Consider the following 21,668-nt stretch of genomic DNA (forward strand, 5'->3'; position numbering starts at 1 on the left):
CTCAAGGGTATGTGTGAGAATAGCCACTCGTAGTCTCGTCGATTCATGATGGTTAGAGCTGATCCTGTATCCAATTCAATTTTGACTTGAGACCCTGCTATCGTGAGGGTGACCCAAATGGTTCGGTGATCCTCTTTTGCAATTACGTTGTGTAGTTTGAGACAGCTTAGTCTCTTGTTCCCGGATTCACTATCGCTCATCTGGTCTTCGGAACTACTGTCCGTCATCTTTTGTACTTTCCTGTACGGTTCCTTAGTAGCCTTTTTGTTGTCGTTGGTTTTCTTCTCAGACCTGCAAACTCATGCAATGTGTCCCATCTTTCCGCATTGCCTGCATATTTTGTCCTTGGACCAGCAGTCCTTCTGGTCATGGTTTGTTCTGCTGCAGCGATAACATTTTGCAAATCCCCGTGTCATTTCATGGGTGCTGTATTCCTGTGGCTTTTGTTGTATTTCCGCAGCTCCCCTTGCTGCTGCTTCGTACGATACTGCCACGCTGAAAGCCTTATCTAGCGTCAGCTCTTTCTCTCAGAGTAACCTCTTCTGGGTTCCTTCACTCAGGAGTCCACAGACAAATTTGTCCCGTAAGGTATCTGCCAGTCCTGCTCCGAATTGGCAGTGCTTTGATAGCTTGCGTAGTTCCGTAAGATAATCAGCATTGCTCTCATTTTTATGCTGGTTTCTCCTGTGGAATTTAAATCTTTCTGCTATCAGCAGCAGTGTAGGATTTAGGTGTTCCTGTAGGATAGCAACAATTTCGTTAAAACTCTTCGCCTTTGGTTTGGCTGGAGTAATCAGGTCCCGCAATAGGCCGTACGTTCTTGCGCCCATTAAATTTAGCAATACCGATGCCTTTTTCTCATCGGCTATTTCGTTTGCCTCGCAATATACCTCGACTCTTTCCACATACGTGGTCCAGTCTTCTATTGCATTATCGAAGGCAGTGATATCGCCAGTCTTTGGCATCTTGAAAATCTAAGATGGCGCCTCCCGCGCTTTTCCTTCTTCCCCGCCGAGTTAAGATGGCGCCTCCTGCGCTTTCCCGCCGCTGCTGCCAACGCTGTTGCTGGCGATTATATTTATTTTACTATCCTGTAATGGCGACGCCCTATGGTCTTCGCGCCTCCCCGATCGCTGCTGCCAACGCCGCTCTCCGCGGTATTTTAATTTTTCTATCGCACTTCAACATTTGCTCCGTTAATTGAAGAACCGTTCCCGTCGTGGAGCGGACCCTCTGGGACACTTCCCTCCCTCTTCTTAGGTCCGAACGCTGCCCGGCTTCGAAGCACCGGCCGCGCCCTGTGTGTGTCTCTCTCTCTCTCTCTCTCTCTCTTTGCTTCCCGACTCGCTGCCCGGCCCCGTTGCAGAGCCACCCGATCGAGCTCTAGCCTGCCGCAGCCCAGGAAGGATCAGTGCACTACCTGCCACCAGCCCGATTAGCTGGGAAACCACAGACTGGAGAACCAAGCCTGGCTCTCGACAGTCTCTCCTGCAACTTTTCAATTCGATGATTTGGAGGGCGGTTGCCCACGGTCGACGCCCGTTTCTCGAATTCCTTTGGATTATTTTTTTTTTCTTCTGGCTTCGACCTTCAATAACGTCGTCTGAGGTGCTGCCGAGTTGCAGGTAAGTTCGTTTCTTACTCGTCGCCAGTATTATGTCCGTGTATAATTGAGACACGGACTGCAGGAGTTGATTATAACAAGTCTTTACTGAATGGAGACAACCTGGAAACAAACTACAGAAGCCTGCTTGGGCCTTTTATACAGGGGTGGTCACTGCCGGTACTGCAGTCTGAGACCAGTTATTTCCTTAAAGGTACATACACAACAGAGGCGGGATGGGGTCGGGACCCCCGATTTTCGGGAATTTAACTCCCCGCATGCCTCCAAACCTGACTCCACGGCACAATGAAAATCGAGCCCATAGTATCAAAAGTCAGCATAACTTCTCTTATTGCCTTAATAAAGGCAGTCTCTGGATTTAGTTCAAGCCCAGTCAAGAGAACTGACTGGTGCGTAGCTAGTAGGTGATTGACGTCTTTGGGGAACTCTTCTATGTAATAATGTCATTCTTTCTTTCTCAGATAGCGGAAGCATGTCTGGAAGCTGTGGCTCATGATTTCAATGCCAAATCCACAAAACCAGTTACTAGAAGTATAATGGGGTAAATCCATTACCAGTGACACTGATTGAGTTAACATTTGGCATAATTCCTTTGGGCACCACATATGCAACAGTCCTGGAGCTCTTGATCAGGAAAACACTGAACACATAATCACTGAACACATAATCAATCATTCCTTAAAGGGTCTATTTCAAAACTTCAGTCCTCAATGTGTGTGCCATATTTTGAAGCAATGACTCCATCCAGTTATAGAACTTGCACACTGGATGCAGACGCTTCTCTCTCCTACCCTCTTTCAGAATGATCCAAATTGGATAAAGTTTGGTATTTGAGAATTAAACTGAAATAGTGCCGTTCAGGACAGCTCTTTAGACTTTGATTTGGCTTTCACTCTTAACTAGTGATTGTGCAGTCTAGTGTTGGTAACCAGCATCAAGGTAACAGAGACCACATCAGTAACTTTTTTTTAGTCTTGAGTTGTAAAGATAAATCACAATATTCAGTCTCATTAGCTTGGAAACTTCTTGTTTCTGCTCAGTCCTGCTGTATTCATGCTCACAAATCAGTCCAAAAGTATGTTTATGCTGGTGCTTTTTAGTCTGGATATTGAAGGGCCAGTGTCCTTGAGCCATCTCCTTGTGTTTGCATTAAATCTGACTCCCTTACTCCAGTGGAAGAAACTTCTCTTTCAACTTGGCAGAATTGTGGACCTACGTTAGTTGTTTGAAAATCACAGTTCAGGATCGTTTTCTGGCTTATAAACAGAGCATGCTGGCAATATTCAGCAAGTCAGGTAGCATCTGTGCAGAGAAAAACAGCTTTTCTCTCTCTAGGTGTTGCCTGACCTGCTGAGTGTTTCTAGCGTTTTCTGTTTTTATTTCAGATTTCCAGCATCTGCTGCATTTTACTATAATTTCTTGCTGCTGGAGTTGTGCATAATGTTGGTCCCTACTGTGACAAGATAGTAGTTGTATCCTAATTTGGTACCTAACACTATCATGCAGTGATATGAGCTAAAGTGTGATGACATAAAATGATTCACATAATTGTGTTTGAACAGTATGGCACTAAATTCTGATGCAGACATCAATTTGCTACCTAAAGCTGCAAAAAAAAAAAAAAAAAAGTCCTAATTTTATATACTTCACCATGGAAGAATGGTTAAAGCCCATAAGTTAAGTGAAGGACATATTCCTTGTTTTGTTCTTGCTAAAGGTCATATTTTAGAATGTTTTTGTTGCTCTGGCAAAATTATATATTAATTATCTAAATATTAAATTCAATAAGTGCTTTCGTATTTCATATGTAAACCTGTTACCTGTGACCTATGTAGGTAACACTGTCCTAATAGCAAAGGAATGTCATAAGTGGGTTAAGCATTTGCCTATTGGAATTCCCTGCAGTGATTTCAACCCTGTAATTTTTTTAAAAAGCCATAATCTTCATAAGTTTTTTTTAATGCATGGAACTCTTCCCGTGTAGTGAGTTTACTGAGTGAGCTTTGTGCTGAGTTAGTGTCACCTGTAAGATGTCAATGTCAAGTCAGTGTCAGCTGTGGCTCAGTTGGTAGCCCGTCTGCGCTCTCCGGTGGGCGTAAAAGATCCCGTGGCACTATTTTGAAGATCAGCAGGAAAGTGTTCTCCCTGGTGTCCTGACCAATATTTATCCCTCAATCAACATTCCAAAAAAGCAGATTATCTGGTCATTATCACATTGCTGTTTGTGGGAGCTTGCTGTGTGCAAATTGGCTGCTACGTTTCCTACATTACAACAGTGATTACACTTCAAAAAGTACTTCATTGGCTGTAAAGCGCTTTGGGATGTCCTGAGGTCATGAAAGGCGCTATATAAATGCAAGTCTTTTCTTTAATGGTGTCAGAAAGTAAAGCAAGGGAAAGGGGGAGAAAACCAAGAATATAAATCGGCAGCCACACAATCATGGTTCCCCAAAAAAACCTTTTCATTTTGAAGTTAAGTTTCAATATTTTAAACAAAGACCCTGACTGCCTGTTTACCTTGAGTTTGTAAGATTGGCTGTCAATCATTGAGGGCGATACATCATGAAAGTTAAAGGATTACTTACATTTATACAGCACATTTTAACAAAGCAAAATGTCCCAAATCACTTCAAAGTTTCAGACCCAAGCAGGACAGAAATTAGGGGAGGTGATCGATGGTGCTGGCAAAGAAGTAGGTTTTAAGGGTACTTTTGAAAATAGGGAGATGTAGCAAAGGGGAGTTTAAGAGATGAGTTCAAGGCCGGAATTTTCTGTACCTGCGTGGATCGGGTGCAGGTGGTCGCCATGGCGGGTCGTGACCCCGTTCTTCTTCCCATGCCACCCCTGAGATCAACTTTCCGTTAATGGGGCCTATTCAGGCCGTCCTGTGCATTACCCGGCCCAATTAAATGGTGCGGGTCTGATGATGTCAGCAATGACACGTTTTCAGCTGGAATATTTAAAGGGGCCATGGCCACATTGCATTTGAAGGTTCATCTAGGATAGTGTAGGCAGCACAATTGGACTGCTACAAAGAGTGCCAAACATGACTGCACAGTGGCAGAGGGCTGCACCCAGATTCTACGATGACTCTCTCCATATACTTGTGGAGGGAGTGAGAGCATGCAGGAAGGCCCTCTTCCCTTCTAATTGGTGGAAGAGACCTCCCCAGGAGACAAAAGGAGCCTGGCTCCAAATAGCAGAGGAGGTCAACAGCAGGGATGTTGTCAGGAGGACCTGGGTGCAGTGTCGCAAACATTTCAATGTTCTGATTAGATCAGGAAAGGTGAGTGCAAAGCCACACTCAACTTCATCCTGCTGTGCCTCTCATCACATCCCCATCACTCTGCCTTCCCAACCCTACTGCATATCATTACTCACACCATCATACCTTGCACGTCCACCCATCCATCTCTCTCTCTCTCTCTCTCTCTCTCTCTACATTATCACATCCTCCTCTCACTAGCCACCCCTCACACTCACCCTCATCCTCGTGCAATCATACCAACTAATAACACACAAGGAGGCCACTTGGCATTGCCATCCCACACTATCATAGTCACCCTCTACAGATGTAACCCATTTATTCCTTGCACTCATTCCATCACTCTCACTTAACCTTCTTTTCTTTCCCTCCTTGTAGGAAAAGAGAGCCCACAAGGAGAGGGAGAGAACCGGAGATGGCCCTTCATCATTGGCTACCTTAACAGCAGAGGAGGCTGCCTTGGAAGTCTCTGGAGTTACCGAGCAGCTGGAGGTGGGAGACGGAGGGAGGGGGACATCTCAGCAACCTGGTGAAAGAATTACATCTCATACAACCACATGGCATACAGCAGTCACTCATATGGGGACTGATGTCAGCAGCCAGTGAATGGTCATCATGTGCATAATGGTATCTGTACCCATTCTTCAAGGACATATCTAACTCAAAAGTTAATTATTTGAAGTAAGTTTAATTTTTTTTTTAGAGTAAATTAAGCTGTTGGGGAGTTTAAACCGGAAGTAGAATCCGGGTTTAAAAAGGGGCGGGCTTAGTGCAGCAGTGCTGAGTGCGGTGGCATTGAGTGTAAGCAGAGTTTGGTAAGTGGGAGAGTTCGGGCAAGTGGGAGGTGAGGGGGTGTTTTTGCTCTGTTTTGCTTCCCACTCTCAGGCTAATCCAGCACTGCGGAAGCGGAGCAGCGAGACAATTCAACCGGACAGGCTCCACAGACAGCATTCAAAAGGGAGGTTGGTGATCAGCTGGTTGGTAGGTCCTCTTCTCTTCTATACCTTTAAGTTGGTAAGTCCTATTAAATAGTGGTGTAATATTATCATCTATATCGGGGCAGAGGGTCTTCATAACTAATAATAAGAAATTTAATTAATTACATAGATATGGGTGAACAGGTGATGTGTTACTGTTGTGAAATGTGGGAGCTGGTGGACCCCATTGAGGCTCACGGTGATTACATTTGCGATAAGTGTTTGCTGCTAGAGGAACTCAAGCTCCGTGTTAAAGAGCTTGAGACCGAGCTTCAGACACTGCGACACATCAGGGAGGGGGAGAAGTTCCTAGACTCTGTTTCAGGAGGTAGTCACACCTATGAAATTAATTAATGCAGATGTAGTCTGTGGTCAGGGACAGGACAGTGTGACTACGAGTGAGACAGGTACAGGGATCCAGGAGGTAGTGTTGAAGGAGCCGCAGCCCTTGCTCTTGTCAAGCAGGTTCGAGGTTCTTACTCCCTGTGAGGGCGGGAGCGGGGACTGCAGGGAGGATGAGCAACCTGGCCACAGCACCGTGGAACAGGGGGCCATTCAAGTGGGGGGAGTAAAAAGAAATGTTGTAGTGGTAGGGGATAGTATCATTAGGGGGATAGATAGGGTTCTCTGCAGTCAAGAGCGGGAGTCCCGAAGGCTGTGTTGCCTGCCCAGTGCCAGGGTTAAGGACATCTCTTCTGGGCTGGAAAGAAACTTGGAGTGGGAGGGGGAGGATCCAGTTGTCCTGGTCCATGTTGGTACAAACGACGTAGATAGGACAAGGAAGAAGGTTCTGTTAAAGGAATATGAGCAGCTAGGGGTCAAATTAAAAAACAGAACCTCAAGGGTAATAATCTCTGGATTATTACCTGAGCCACGAGCGAATTTGGCTAGGATAAATAAAATTAAAGAGTTAAATGCGTGGCTCAAAGACTAGTGTGGGAAAAATGGGTTTTGCTTCTTGGGACACTGGCACCAGTACTGGGACAGGAGGGAGCTGTTCTGTTGGGACGGACTCCACTTGGCCAGTGCTGGGACTAGAGTCCTGGCGAATCATATAACTTGGGCTGTAGAGCGGGCTTTAAACTAATTAGTGGGGGGGAGGTTTCTAGAGAGCAAATAATAAAAATGACAACGGAGAAGGTCATAGACTTAGGTAGTAGTGGGGGAATTAAAAAACAGAACGTAGTGGGGGAATTAAAAAACAGAACATGTCAGGAAGGGACAGAAGGTATGGAGTAAAAGGTAAAGTAGTAAAAAGGGAAAAAACAGGAACTAAGTGTCACAAAACATATTTGAAAGTTCTTTATCTGAATGCACGTAGCATTCGTAACAAAATGGATGAGTTAATGGCACAAATAACTACATATGGGTATGATCTTGTGGCCATTACAGAAACATGGCTGCAGGGTGACCATGACTGGGAATTAAACATACCAGGTTATTTAACAATCAGGAAGGACAGGCAGGAAGGAAGGGGAGGTGGGGTGGCTATGTTAATAAAGGAAGGAATCACTATAATACAGAGAAATGATATTGGGTCAAAGGAGCAGGATAGTGAAACTGTTTGGGTGGAGATAAGGAATAATAAGGGGGAAAAAACAGTAGTGGGCGTAGTCTATAGGCCTCCGAACAGTTGCAACTCTGTTGGACGGAGTATTAATCAGGAAATAGTTGAGGCTTGTAATAAGGGAACAGCTATAATTATGGGGGATTTTAACTATCATATTAACTGAACAAATCAAATTGGGCACGGCAGCCTTGAGGATGAGTTCATTGAGTGTATTAGGGATGGGTTTCTTGAGCAGTATGTAACTAAACCGACCAGGGGGCAAGCAACCTTAGATTTGGTCCTGTGTAATGAGACAGGATTAATTAAAAATGTCCTAGTAAAGGATCCCCTTGGAATGAGTGACCATAACATGGTTGAATTCCATATTCAATTCGAGGGTGAGAAGATTGGATCACAAACAAGCGTGCTGAGCTTGAATAAAGGAGACTATGAAGGAATGAGAGCGGAATTGATTAGAGTGGACTGGGAAAATAGATTAAAGGGTAAGACGGTACACGATCAGTGGTGTACATTTAAGGAGTTATTTTACAACTTCCAAAAAATATATATTCCACTGAGGAAAAAAGGGTGTAAAAGAAAAGATAGCCATCCGTGGCTAAGTAAAGTAATTAAGGATAGTATCCGACTAAAAACAAGGGCATATAAGGTAGCCAAATCTAGTGGGAGGATAGAAGATTGGGAAGTCTTTAAAACACAGCAAAAAATAACTAAAAGATTGATTAAGAAAGGGAAGATAGATTACGAAAGTAAATTAGCAAAAAATATAAAAACAGATAGCAAAAGTTTCTATAGTTATATAAAAAGAAAAAGGGTGGCTAAAGTAAATGTTGGTCCCTTAGAGGATGAGACCGGGAAATTAATGGTGGGAAACATGGAGATGGCAAAAACGCTGAACAAATATTTTGTATCAGTCTTTACGGTAGAGGACACTAAGAATATCCCAACACTGGACAAACAGGGGGCTCTGGGGGGGGGGAGGAGCTAAATACGATTAAAATCACTAAGGAAGTGGTACTTGGTAAAATAATGGGACTCTAGGCGGATAAATCCCCTGGACCTGATGGCTTACATCCTAGGGTCTTGAGGGAAGTGGCGGTAGGGATTGTGGATGCATTGGTAATAATTTTCCAAAACTCCCTGGACTCGGCAAAGGTCCTGGCAGATTGGAAAACTGCTAATGTAACACCCTTATTTAAAAAGGGTAGTAGGCAGAAGGCTGGAAACTATAGACCTGTTAGCCTAACATCTATGGTTGGTATAATTTTAGAGTCCATTATTAAGGAGACAGTAATGGGACATTTGGATAAACATAATTTAATAGGACAAACTCAGCATGGTTTCATGAAGGGGAAGTGTTGTTTGACCAATTTGCTTGAATTCTTTGAGGAAGTAACATACAGGGTGGATAAAGGGGAACCAGTGGACGTAGTGTATTTAGACTTCCAAAAGGCATTTGACAAGGTGCCACACAAGATTATTGCTCAAGATAAAAAATCACGGGATTGGGGGTAATATTCTGGCGTGGGTGGAGGATTGGCTCTCTAACAGAAAGCAGAGAGTTGGGATAAATGGTTCATTCTCAGACTGGCAATCAGTAACTAGTGGTGTTCCGCAGGGGTCAGTGCTGTGTCCCAACTCTTTACAATCTATATTAACGATTTGGAGGAGGGGACCGAGTGTAACATATCAAAGTTGGCAGATGATACAAAGATGGGAGGGAAAGTAGTGAGTGAGGAGGACATAAAAAACCTGCAAAGGGACATAGACAGGCTAAGTAAGTGGGCAGAGATTTGGCAGATGGAATACAATACTGGAAAGTGTGAGGTTATGCACTTTGGCAGGAAAAATTATTGAGCAAGTTATTATCTTAATGGCAAGAAACTGGAAAGTACTGTAGTACAAAGGGATCTGGGGGTCCTGGTGCACGAAACTCAAAAAGTTAGTATGCAGGTGCAGCAAGTGATTAAGAAGGCCAATGGAATGTTGGCCTTTATTGCTCGGGGGATAGAATATAAAAACAGGGAGGTATTGCTGCAGTTGTACAAGGTATTGGTGAGACCACACCTGGAATACTGCATACAGTTTTGGTGTCCATACTTAAGAAAAGACATACTTGCTCTCGAGGCAGTACAAAGAAGGTTCACTCGGTTAAACCCGGGGATGAGGGGATGGACATATGAGGAGAGGTTGAGTAGATTGGGACTCTACTCATTGGAGTTCAGAAGAACGAGAGGCAATCTTATTGAAACATATAAGATTGTGAAGGGGCTTGATCGGGTGGATGCGGTGAGGATGTTCCCAATGATGGGTGAAACTAGAACTAGGGGCTTAGAATAAGGGGCTGCTCTTTGAAAACTGAGATGAGGAGAAACTTCTTCACTCAGAGGGTGGTAGGTTTGTGGAATTTGCTGCCCCAGAAAGCTGTGGAAGCTGCATCATTAAATAAATTTAAAACAGAAATAGTCAGTTTCCTAGAAGTAAAGGGAATTGAGGGTTACGGGGAGCGGGCAGGAAATTGGACACGAGTCTAGGTTCGGAATGGTCATGGCCCTGTGGGTAGCGGAGCGGGCCCAGGGGCCGTGTAGCCTGGTTCTGCTCCTACTTCTTGTGTTCTAATTCTGTGTTTGATTTCAGGAGATGGTTTTATTGCTGTTCCTGGCTACGGTGGAGATCGCCTTTACAGAAGGTAAGTACTGTAGAAAATATAGGGACAGCGTGATCTCCTGGACGAGTATCGATCGCCTAGATGGGTCGGAGAGGAATTTCCCAGATTTTTTCTCCCAAATTGGCCATTGGGTTTTTTTATCTGGTTTTTCGCCTCTCCCGGGAGATCACATGGGTTCGGGTGGGATGGAGAGTGATAGTAGATTTGAGGTTAGGATCAGATCAGCCATGATCTTATTGAATGGTGGAGCAGGCCCGAGGGGCCGATTGGCCTACTCCTGCTCCTATTTCTTATGTTGTTATGTTCTTTACTCTCCCACAGGTCTATCAAGAGCCACCCCCCCCCCCCCAAACTGTCCAGGAGGAAGAGGAAGACGACTCCTCAGAGCAGCATCTAGCCTCTGAGGGTGCACCATCACCAGACATAAACGCTCCCAGTACCAGCACAGATAATTACACCTTGGTGGGTCCCATGCGAGATATAGTAGACAAGTGAGCAAGAGAGATGGTGGAGACAGGGACAGCAGTGGAGACACCTCGCTGGAGGGCGCAGGACACTCTAAGCTCTGCTCAGCTGCATGCAGACGCTGTGCCTCAGGGGCCATCCAGAAAGAGGACGTTCCTGGAGGTGCAGCAAGAAGTACAGGAGGCTTTGACAGGTTTTGCGACCACGATGTCTGCAAATGTCCAGAGAGTGGAGGAGTCCACTTGCACAGTCTAGGGGAATTTATAATGGGGAACAAAGACATGGCAGATCAATTAAATACATACTTTGGTTCTGTCTTCACAAAGGAGGACACAAATAAACTCCCAGAGATGTCGTGGAACAAAGGGTCTAATGAGATGGAGGAACTGAATGAAATCAGTATTTGTAGGGCAATGATGGTAGGGAAATTGATGGGATTGAAGGCCGATAAATCCTCAGGGCCTGATAATCTACACCCTAGAGTACTTAAGGAAGTGGTCCAAGAAATAGTAGATGCATTGCTGGTCATCTTCCAAAATTCTATAGACTCTGGAACAGTTCCCATGGATTGGAGGGTAGCTAATCTAACCGCACTATTTAAAAAAGGTGGTCGAGAAAAAACGGGGAATTATAGCCAGTAAGCCTGACATCGGTAGTGGGGAAAATGCTAGAGTCCATTATAAAAGATGTAATAGCAGAGCACTTGGAAAACAGTGACAGGATCGGACAAAGTCAACATGGATTACAAAAGGTAAATCATGCTTGACTAATCTACTGGAATCTTTTGAGGATGTAACTGGTAGAATAGATAAGGGAGAACCAGTGGATGTGGTGTATTTGGACTTTCAGAAGGCTTTCGATAAGGTCCCGCATAAGAGACTAGCGTGCAAAGTTAATTGGGGGCAAGGTACTGACTTGGATAGAAAACTGGTTGGCAGACAGGAAGCAAAGAGTTGGAATAAATGGGTCTTTTTCCGAGTGGAAGGCAGTGACTAGTGGGGTACCGCAGGGATCGGTGCTAGGACCCCAGTTATTCACAATATATATTAATGATCTAGACGAGGGAACTAGATGTAATGGCTCCAAGTTTGCAGATGACACAAAGCTGGGTGGGCATGTGTGCTGTGAGGAGGATGCAGAGAAACTCCAGTACGATTTGGACAGGTTGGGCGATTGGGCAAATGCAGTATAAATGCGAGGTTATCCACTTTGGTGGCAAAAACAGGAAGGCAGATTATTATCTGAACAGCAATAGATTGGGAAAAGGGGAAGTGCAACGAGACCTGGGGATCCTTGTGCACCAGTTGCTGAAGGTAAGCATGCAGGTGCAGCAGGCGGTTAAGAAGGCAAATGGTATGTTGGCCTTCATAGCGAGAGGATTCGAGCACAGGAGCAAGGATGTCATGCTGCAGTTGTACAGGGCCTTGGTGAGTATTGTGTGCAGTTTTGGTCGCCTTATCTGAGGAAGGATGTTCTTGCCATGGAGGGAGTGCAGCGAAGATTCATCAGACTGTTACCTGGGATGGCAGGAATGACGTATGAAGAGAGATTGGGTCGATTAGGCTTATATTCGCTAGAGTTTAGAAGAATGAAAGGGGATCTCATTGAAACTTATAAAATTCTAACAGGACTAGACAGACTAGATGCAGGAAGGCTATTCCCGATGGCGGGGGAGTGCAGAACCAGGGGTCACAGCCTAAGGATAAGGGTTAAGCCATTTAGGACTGAGATGAGGAGGAATTTCTTCACCCAGAGAGTGGTGAACCTGTGGAATTCTCTACCACAGAAGACAGTTGAGGCCAATTCATTAAATATATTCAAGAAGGAGTTAGATATATTTCTTAAGGCTAAGGGGATCAAGGGATATGGGGAGAAGGCAGGGGCAGGGTACTGAATTTGGATGATCAGCCATGATCGCATTGAATGGCGGAGCAGGCTCGAGGGGCCGAATGGCCTACTCTTGCTCCTATCTTCTATGTTTCTGTCTCCAACATGAGCAGCACTGTGTCGCAGGTGATAGCAACTGTAGGCTCTTCCATGGATAGGATGGCCACCTGCATGGAGCAGCTAATCTGCCACTCACAGGAGCACATGCTCTCTGTGGAGAATGGCAGAGGCTCATAGACGTCCTCTCTCGGAGGGATGTCAGCGTAGACGTGGGTCCTCATGGCCCCAATGATGTGCAGCAAGGTGCTCTCCAGCTCCTTGTTAGCAGGGAAGTGCAGGCGGCCCATGAGATAGATGATGGTGAGAGGGGGACATGGAAGTGGGGGCTCCTCTCAATGCGCTCACACTTCTCCCTCATTGCCACCCTCCACCCCCCTCAGTCAGAGCCCCAGATGCCTCCTCGGATCACGATGGCCAAGTCTGCCCTTGCACAGTCGCAGGTGGAGCAGACTTTGGTGGAGCCATCAGAGGCTCCAAAACCCAGAGGAGTGTCTAAGCAGTTGCTGCAGGAAAGTGAGGAGGCTGCCTCCACCTCTGCTGAAGCCACAGGGGTAGCACCTCGTAGAAGCATGTGTAAGAGAAAAATGACATAAGTAGATTCACAAGTTTAGCTACTTGGGTGTTTTATTAAATGTTTCTGTAAATTTTCCATTACTGTGATATCACAGATAAAATTCTTTATTTTCACCACTTTCCGGTCATGGACAAATTTGTGTGCAACTTTGGAAGTGGCTTAGTGAGTTGGAGTGAATGGTGAGATATAACGGTACCTCCAACAATGATGGTCAGTGTGAAAAGAATGGCTTGGTCATTGTAGAGATGCTTTATGGTGATGCTGTGGGGTGGTGCCAGCCTGGCGCAGCATGAGCAGCCATATGGGTGTACTGCGTAAAGTTAAGTAAATCAGGCCATGATGAGCCCCTTCCTGGCCTCCCGGGCAGCAATGTGCTCAAGTGCTGGTGGGATCTGGGCCACAGGTTCTTCCTCCTCCTCTTCCTCATCTTCCAGCTGATGCCCCTCCTCCTGCTGCTCCTCCTCTGAGGAGGCTGTGAGCTCAGTGCCTTGCTCCTCATGCAGCGCTAATCCTCACTGCTGCGCTATGATGATTCTGGAGACCCTGGCTGGTGCAGACTGAAGGGCTCCTCCAGATCAGTCAAGGCATCTGAAGCGTATTTTCAGCATACCTATTGTTTGCTCTGTAATACATCTCGTGGACATGTGGCTCTTATTATATCTCTCCTCGGCCTCAGTACTTGGCCTCCTCAAGGTATCATGAGCCACGTCTTCAGTGGATAGCCCTTGTCTCCAAGCAGCCAGCCGGAAAGTCTGTTTGGAGGAGCAAAGAGCTGAGAGGGTGGACTGGCGCAGGATGAATGAATCATGGCAGCTGCCAGGGAATTTTGTGCACGCATGCATGATGATCTTCCTATGGGTGCAGACCAGCTGCACATTGAGGGAGTGGAAGCCCTTGTGGTTGACAAAGATTCCTGGGTTCTGATGGGGTGCCCTGATGGCCACATGTGTGCAGTCAATGACTCCCTGAACCTGTGGGAAGCCAGCCAGAGTGGCAAAGCTGAGCGCCCACTCAGTAACACTGGCTTCATCAGTGGCAAAGTTGATATAATTGACTTGCTTGTCAAACAGGGCATTGGTGACCTGTGAGATGCATCTGTGGGCAGTCGACTGCAAGATGCCACAAATGTCTGCTGCAGATCACTGGAAGGAGCCTGAGACAAAGAAGTTGAGGGCGCTGGTGACTTTGACAGCATTGGTAAGGCGTGTGCACCCGCTCCTCTGGGCTGCAGGTCTTGCTCCAGCAATGTGCAAATGTCTGTGATGACCTGGCGCGATAGTCTCAGCCTCCTTTGGCACTGCTGCTCAGTTATGTTGAGGAAGCTCATCCTCTGCCTGTATACCCTGTGTTGGGGGTATCACCTCTGGCACGGTGCAGCTTTGCGCTGATGCCCTCTGTCCTGCGCAGCATCAGGTGGTTGAGGAGAAGGTTGGTGTTGGTGCTGCTGGTGTTGAGGCTCATTGTGCTCCGATTCTGAGGACTAAGGTGAGACAGTATAAACGGCACCCATACTGATGGAATGGATGGCAGGTCAAGTAGAGATGACGGAAGCAATCTGCCAATGGTTTGATAGGTTCCACCAATGAGGTGACAGTGGATCCCAACTTTGCTGGAAACACTTGCAACCTCTAGAAAGCTAAATCTGTGCTGACAATGCAGTCAGCAACAGCATCTGCCTTATGAAAGGGATCAGCTGTGAGGTTGGAGTTTTTATTGTACATTTCATCCTGTGCACTAATGAGCTGGATCAATGGCCACTCAACTTCCGCCTCAGGTTCACAGATGTGGTTCCCGAGCTGTGTGACTCCCGTGCTCATCCAGGGAAATTTGAACAGTAGGGTGAAAAATGTGCTTAAGGGTCTGACAAGTACCTAATAATGATTTAAATTAGCTCGCCCAGCTCTGCCGTTCAGGTTGCTGCTGCGCTGGCAAACGTGCCCGAGGGAAAGGCACGTGTGGGCGGGATGACGGCGGTTCCTGACCCGCTGCAAGAGATTTCAAATTTTACACCCGACCCGCCTCCAATCGCGCCTGCATAGACCCCAGAAAATTCCGGCCCAAGTGTGGAACTCGTTCAGTTCACTAAACTGAACCAAACCTTGGTTGAGGATGCACATGTAACTCAACATCCCTGGACCATAGCGAACACCTCCATAACTGAACCACTATCGAATCACATCAGTGCTATTTTTTTAATTCATTCACGGGATGTGGGTATCTCTGGCAAGGCCAGTATTTATTGCCCATCCCTAATTGCCCTTGAGAAGGTGGTGGTGAGCCGCCTTCTTGATCTGCACTACTGCATACATCCTGTAATAATGAATAGTAGCATTAACTTTAATTTCTTTTTCTTTAGAAGCATTTATAGAATCCCAGTATTTTATTGAAGAACATTTGGTCAAAGCTTAGTGGGCAAGTACACTGCCTGGTGCCATGTTGAGCCATACAATGCAGGTAAGCCTCGCATTCGATCCCTGGTCTGTGCTGAATTGGATGTTCTGAGCTTGGGAGATGAGAGATGCAATACAAAGGGCCTCAATGCTGCTGGTTTATGGAGGAGGAAGAAAAAAAATGGCCACTGTTCTCACTTTTGACTCCTATCCAGTCATTCCTGCCAGGAAGTGTACATGTAGACATTGGGGGAGAGAGAATTAGACATGTATGGTCAAATAGCACACCAACATGTACCATGCAAGGTCACACATGAAAATGGCCACTTGGGTGAGGTATTTGCATGGCTGCTGGCATCCGTGAACAGCAACATGGGAGGGACAAAAATTGGAAAGGAAACAAAACTGTTTTTTTCCCACACTCTCAAACAAATGGACTAGAATAATTTGATGATATGGTATTTAGAGACTTGCATTGTGCTGTGTTATGTTTGTTTATTAATTATATGGGAGCTTCCAATTAAAATTCTTTTCTTTATTTACTTCAGTGTAAAAATAATTTTGGACCAATTATAGTGCGTGCACTCATTATCAGCACTTTAATTGTTCATCTGTAATAGCCCTGTAATTATTCTCTGAATGAGTAAATACTTTCATTAGTAAATATCGAAAATGCACTCTTTATAACAAAAGCCCCTAATGAGTGTAGTATTTTCTGCCCATGTCAAAGTTTTAAGAGCTGGTTTCTAGGATTCACCAGATGTTACCACAATCAGCATTAGATAAGCCTTTCTCACAACTGCAGTGGGATCAGATTTAAAACATACTGTAATGGAAACTTATTTATTTTAAAAAACCCTCATGGAATTCAAGGTTTCCTTACAGGAAAAATTTAACTTTTTAAAGTTGAGCTTGGTCTGATTAAAAATAGCAAAAAAGCTAACAGTGCATTGTCTGGGGGGAAAAAAGTGTGTACAATTTAAAATTTGACATTTCAGTGCTGGCACAACGTAGTTTAGAACCCTATGGTGCTCGAGGACATTGATCTGCAGCGTGTACTTGGGATTTGCGGTTGAGATTTTCCTAGTTGTTTTATTTTAATCTCCAAAATCAAACCTGAAGTTTATATGGCCATTATGGAGATTTTTCACCTCATTTAATGATATGCAGTAAGGTTCTGTTCAGAAGAATAAAGACGCCCAACTCCTTCCCCAATCGTATTAACAAAGTAATCAGAGTCGAGGACTATTGCGTCCATTGTTAGTAACCACTATTAATAACCACTACAGAGTATACTTGCTGGTCACTAAAGTGCAGGAGCAGAACAGGCACTAGGGGATTGGCTCATATCATTGTAATCAGACCTGCACCACTTTAGCGCTGAACGCAGTTTTCTTGCGGGCTTTTTAGACCAGTCTAAAATGGTCTCACCAAAAGAGAACCATAGCTTCTTTGAAATATCACAATTAATTGAAATAAAGTATAGTGTGATTTAAAAAAAAAAATTTTTTCCATCTGCTATGGACTGGCTGCTCCCGTCATCCCTTCGAAGTGGGCCAAAAGAAAGCTCCATTTGTGATGGAACTCTTAATGGGTTCAAGGATTTTTAATGGTTTTTAATTAAGTTTCCAGTTTTATAGTATGTTTTAGTACTGCCTTGAGTTCATTTTGTTGACATCTTTGATTATAATTTTTTAAAAGAGAATTTTTGTTTCCTTTTTCCTAACGGTATGTAATAGTAATGCCAAACCTAAAGTAGCTGATTATGATTTGCTAATTCACTGTGAGCAGAACAGGAAGAGATTTGAAAAAGGAACTCTTGCAATACAAACTTTTGCGGGAGTTCAGGGAATGATGAGGCATTTAAAGAGAGAGTCTCACAGCAGTTAGCAAGCTACTGTTAAAATGAATGATGGGGATTGGTTTTGAAACACTACAAATACATTTCATGGCTGAAGTGGTACAAGATAACATAAGGCATTGCCAATGATATCAGTTGGGACCAGAGCCTGCACCCACCACTTTGGTACCAGCTATATTTGGCACACTTACTTATCATTGATCAAAAAGAACTGCCTCTGCTGGCTCTAGGTTAGGATGGAGCCAGTTGTAGATCTGTGCCACCTGCTGCAATGATACCTGCAGCTAACTTGCACCATAGGCATGGAACTACCAGTGGTGGCCAAATTCCCCATCTCCCTCAGCATTTTTGGCCCCTGCCTCCTCATAAGCTAGCAAAGAATCATCTGCAGTATCCTCCCAATGTGCTGACCATACATGTATCAAAGAGGTAACTGATGTACAGATCAGCACTCTCATTAACCTTTCCGCCGAATATCAACAGCGGCCGAAGACAGCTGTCCAATGTCATTGCACTGTTGGATTTCCCAAAGTTGAGGAGTTATTACTGCCATCCACCTTTGTCAGTATATGAGCATGTATCAAGTAGGTGAGTTATGTTACAATGATTTTATGCATGAAGCCTTTTTAAGATGTGTGTGTGACAAGGGTGTCAGTTGTAAGTTGCAGCTTTAATGTGTGCCCTGCTGGAGTATAAGTATGCATGATAAGCAACAAAAGAGCTGTAAGGTTGTTTGAGTGCTTGGCATGGGCCAGCAGTAAACTGCATTGCAAGTACAGTTCGAAATGCAGAAAAAGCTTGGCACAGATGGTAAGCACACATGTAAGTAGGACATGGACAAGGTGGAACCCATGTGTACATACTCTTGTCAAACACTCTGTGCAGTGGTAACTGTTAATTGTTTCATTAACCCCATCAATTTCACTGATTGAACTCACACTAATGGGTGCATGAGTTCAGTTAGTGAAATTGAAGGAGACGATAAACTGCTATAATTACTTATTTATCAGGGGACGGCAATTAAATATTTCCCTATCAACGTTTGCTAATAGCTTGGGAGATGTGACTTGAGTTTGTTATAGCTGATCATATGCTATAACAATCTTTGTAACACATAGAACGCCCAGTTAAACTAACAGAGCACTAGTAATATAACAGTTTGACTGTATATATTGATATAAAAATAGTGGATATATATGCAAAATCCTGCTTATCTGCCTTTTTAATTTATAAATACTTTTACTAAAGGGAAGAATGTATTGTTAGCAAGTACCTACAATGCAAAGTCATTCCGCTGTACACATTAAAAAAAAAATTAGAAATCTAAATTTACGGGGAAGCACTTCTAGTCAGGTGGAACCCACAGATGTGCTCCGCTGATCGTCACTCTGTTAGCTGAGTCTCAACATTGCATAGTGGAATTACTATTCTTTTTGTTTCTGAATGTCAATACAAAACTGTCTTTAAATAATTCAGTACTGGCTGGGTATACACTACCTGTGGGATCGTAGCATACAAACACCTATTTTAAAGAGGTTAGCACTTCTGCTAAAATAGCTGAGGAAGAAATTTTGTTTCAATCCATTGATGGTAGGCTACCATCCCACAGCATAATTTCAAGGATGTAAACATTATAGTAGTAATTATTCTTTTTACTATTGAGCCAAGGTTGTTGAATTAAGCCAGTTCTAATCCAGTTTAGGTTCATTTAAATTTATTCCTAAATAATGTTGGACACTGGGATTCTGCATAGTAGTCTACCTGCATAGTCGGAAGTTTAAGGCTGATCTATAGTTTGCAGACTATAATAGACACTTCCTTATGATTGTGACTAGCCTGTGTTGTGTCCACTCTTGAATTAATACTCCTACTGTCACTGGGTAGTTGCCAGCTCTAGTTTTTATCTTGCTTTCACAGATTTTAAGTATTTCCTTCTGTGTATTGTTTTGCTTCTATATCAATTCATTTGCAATTGTAATTTTTGGTTATGTGCATTCCAAGGAAAATGACATTGGGTAGCCATATTCGGGCTTGTGGAATGAGTGTTCCAAGTAGTCTATCTGCATATAAAGGTAAATTCTACCGAGCCCATGCTCCTAGTTGGGTGCTGCACTCAAAGGGGGTGTGGGTCGGCGATAGGGCTACTGCATTGTTGTGTCAATTCATTGGAACTGGTGAATTTATCCTATAATGCTTGTATTCTTATAAGTTCATCTGCTTTTTATTTACTGTTCAGTTCAAGTTACTTTAATTGGCTTTCATGTTATTGCTGAGGAATTTGTGTGATACGTTTGAATACTAATACTTCTGCACTGTGTGTCTTTCAAAAGACTGGACTGTATATTGCAATATTACTAACTTTTACTCTTTGCATGAACAATTTTGATGAGCAGACTGTTAAATGTCTCCTGGTATTACATTATCGCTCTTGTATTTCAGTATGTTATATTTTGATCTTGGATTGTTTTCTTTCCCCACTATTCATTAGAAATAGTTCTGCTTATCAGTAAATAACTGACACCCTCTGATTTTGTTGTGGCTAAAAGTTGCCCTAGGCTGGTGTTGGCAGCTCCTCCATTTTGAAGCAATTGTACAGTTTTAGACAAATAGCTAGTGTGGTTATTTCAATTGATCAAGTTTAAGATTAAACTCATGTTGAAGTTTAAATTTCTGTTTCTGTTGAGCATTTACTGTCTGGTTGTTGTGGGAAGAGGCTGAATTGTTGGAATTTAAAGATGTGTGTGTTTTTATGTACAAGATTCTATAAGGAAACATAAACATGTTTTTTTTTTTAAATGTTTCTTGTCAATTTTGTGCTCATCAAGGTGAGGGGTGTTACTGCTAGAGAATGAAACTTCATTATTGTACCACCTCGGGTACAATAGTTAAATGCAAAGTAAGGCTCACCTTTAGTCTCCTCCAACAATGTGTCTTAACCACAACCTCAGAAAAGGATCCTTAATGCACCAGTCTAACACTTTATTCATTTCTCACGCCTAAGGATGGATCGATTTTTAATGTGGAGCGGGAGCAAAACCTCTGCAGCGAGTTTAGCATGAGGCCTAGGCCATTTTAACTGCCAGACCTAATTTGAATACTGCAGAAGTGTCTCCTGCCTGAATCCGGTGGGAGTGATGTCAGGGCCAGCAGGCGGGAACAGAAATTGGGATGGGGGCCTGAGGATGCTTTGGACCCAAGGGAATAGTCCCTGAAGTGGTTAATGCTGTGGGGCCGGTGAGGGCGGGGCAGGGATATGAGGCTGGGAGGCCCAAGGACTGGAGGCGCACTCTTGCTCCAAATATTTCAGTTAAAATGGTGTTGCACCACCAATAAGATCATTGGGCCGTGACTTTTGAATTTAAAGCAGGCCCTCGCCTGTCTAGGGTCCGTGGCCTGCCTGTACATGTTCTGATAAGTTAAGATGCAGGGGGGGGAACCTTGTGCGACCTTCCCCCCTGTCATCATAACCTTGCGACCGGATCGCTTTTGCCGGGCAGACAGAGTTACAATCGATCATCTAGTCTCTGGAGTGAGACTGGATTAAAGGCAAAATTCCCTGCTTTGACGTTCCCGGCAAGTTCCAAGAGTGCACGTTGGAAAATGTACACTCCCAGCCCGTGATATTCTATCCATTAATTTTAACACGTGAAAGATCACTGGTTGGAGGTAGGTGGATGTAACTTCCTTGATATACACTCCTGGAATATACACACTGGGCACCAAAGCCAAAAAAGCACCTTAAATTGGCAGTTAAGTGGAGGCGGTTCTCTGCTCTGGGCAAGGACATGGGATTGAAACTGTGCAGGACTGTGAATTCAGATCCCAGCGATGATGTATCAAACCCACTGCATCACCCACTTCCTGACACATTATAGTTTTAATAGAATTTTATTATTGGCTATATCTGTATTGAGTTTTTAATTTAAGTAATTTATTTGGTTTTGTTTTATGGTTTTGGTGTCTGCTTATGTTTTATAATTTATTTTCAGCTGCACTCTGTACCTGTGTTGAGGTTTGTATGAGCATGAACAGTTAAATACCAAGGAGACAGGTATTGAACTTAGAAACAATAGACTTGACAGCATTTGATTTTTATCTCGACTCGGGTGTGTCATGTAAGCATATTTGGTTTGTGGTATTGGCAACATGGAGCACTTAGTACCAGTCATGTGATATCACTTACACCACAAAGCTTGGCTCCCTCGGCTACCTCAAGAATACTTTGTCCAAAATTGATATATGACAATTGTTTTGGATGATTAAGAGGTCAAATATCACATAAAATTCAAACTACCGCTCACATGTTAGCAATAACCCGTTCCTTAACCAG

The 21,668-nt window shown here is 44.0% G+C and overlaps 1 long non-coding RNA gene across 1 annotated transcript in view; it reads left to right on the forward strand.

Annotated features, from left to right (window-relative positions):
* The window catches only part of LOC147113577 (uncharacterized), a 40,669-nt gene extending 20,124 nt beyond the window's left edge, over positions 1 to 20,545 (forward strand). The window contains exons 2-4 of the long non-coding RNA XR_015079231.1: positions 5,268 to 5,570; positions 10,071 to 10,122; positions 15,444 to 20,545. This is a non-coding gene — a long non-coding RNA (uncharacterized LOC147113577). The remainder of the gene's footprint in view (positions 1 to 5,267; positions 5,571 to 10,070; positions 10,123 to 15,443) is intronic.
* The last annotated feature ends 1,123 nt before the right edge of the window (positions 20,546 to 21,668 follow it).

The sequence above is a fragment of the Somniosus microcephalus genome, chromosome 8 (genome assembly GCF_052327205.1).
Source record: "Somniosus microcephalus isolate GS21.2 chromosome 8, FLI_Smic_1.0, whole genome shotgun sequence".
NCBI lineage: Eukaryota > Metazoa > Chordata > Chondrichthyes > Squaliformes > Somniosidae > Somniosus > Somniosus microcephalus.